Source organism: Belonocnema kinseyi, chromosome 7 (assembly GCF_010883055.1).
Source record: "Belonocnema kinseyi isolate 2016_QV_RU_SX_M_011 chromosome 7, B_treatae_v1, whole genome shotgun sequence".
Lineage (NCBI taxonomy): Eukaryota > Metazoa > Arthropoda > Insecta > Hymenoptera > Cynipidae > Belonocnema > Belonocnema kinseyi.
This window is the reverse complement of record NC_046663.1, coordinates 79,247,838-79,249,299: the sequence shown is the minus strand read 5'-3', so window position 1 is coordinate 79,249,299 and position 1,462 is coordinate 79,247,838. Positions and strand designations below refer to the sequence as shown.

Here is a 1,462-nt window from a genome sequence, read left to right as displayed (position 1 = left end):
GTCATAAGAAATTATTTCTGTGGAAATAAAAATGTTTTCCCTCTCAAAATCAGACTGTAGGAAAAATACGAAATTATTAAAGCCATTGTAATTAAATACAGTGAAACTCTTCAATAGCCCTCCCTTCTATAGCCCTTCCGAGAATTTACGCAGCGCCGCAGGTAGATGTAACAGGAGTTCAGGGGGGTGCGCGGGATCTGCGATTGTCACTCAGGCGAGCACTCAAGCATGAACAAACAAAAGCGGAGCGGGCTATAATGAGTTAGTTCCCAGCCACCGTAAGCCCAAAAATTGGCGTTATAGAAGAGTTTCACTGTAATTATTCAAATATTTTATAAAAAATGTGTATAGCGTAGAAAACCTAAAAAACATTATAGTTAAGCTAAAAACGAACATCAACATTCTCTATGAAATAATCATAATTTTCGAATTCATTCATTAACTTATTGTTCGCATTGAAGCTCCTATGTTTATGGTGTCTTTTCGCGTATTTATTATCTCGCAACATTTTATCGTAAATTTTCAAGTTGATAATTTTGCACTTTAGATTAAAATTATTAAATTTTAAAAACCTTGATGCATAATTTGAAAATGAATTATTTATAACGACATATTTTGAAGATCATACTTTAAAAATGCTTCAAATTTTAAAAGGAGTTTGGAATTGTTTAATTTTTAAAATTTCAAGTTTAAATTCATTAGTTTAATTATTAATTTTATTAATAATTTAATTTAATTATAGTTAATTCATTAATTTATTTTGATGTTTTTACTTTCAATGTGATTTGATACAATATTATACGATACTTATTAATAATTTTTATTAGCTTTAAAGTTTCTATAATTAAAATTTAAAATATAGTTTTGAATGCTCGAATTTAAAATAGTTTAATTTTTGACCTCTTGCAACTAAAGTTTTTTGCTCCTAAAAATTCAATTAAAAAATTTTTGGTTTGAAATTTCTTAATTTTTCAAGGTTTCCGATTTCCAATTTTAAAATGTATTTTCAAAGTAAAGTATTAAAAATGTCAGGGCAACTTGAATATTGTCTGAAATCTTGTTGAAGATTAAAAAAAAATGAAAAATATTTTATTGGAAATTTTCAAGATTGAATAATAATTCTAAAGAGAGTATTAAAAATTAAACGATTTGAAATTAAAAGTTAAAAATGTTGCCGTTTCAAATAAAAATAGATAAAAATTATACCATATAAAATTGACACCTCAGTAATTGAATAATTTCTTAATTTCCGATGTATACGATTTTAGAAACCCGAGTTTTCATGCTAAACGCTAAATTTTTAATTTTTTTGTGTCATAAGTTTGAATTTTACAATTAACATTGAAGGGGATAAATTATGAAAAGTATAATTGTGGGTCCGGATGCAATAAGGGCACATAAAATTTTTTCGTGCGAAAACGAAGTCCCCTGGAGGCTTTAGAAAAAATTTTCGAATTTTAAT

General features: G+C 26.5%; 1 protein-coding gene across 2 annotated transcripts in view; it reads right to left on the bottom strand.

Moving 5' to 3' along the window:
* The window catches only part of LOC117177268 (protein cab-1), a 14,714-nt gene that overhangs the window by 5,924 nt on the left and 7,328 nt on the right, over positions 1-1,462 (bottom strand). The window lies entirely within an intron of this gene.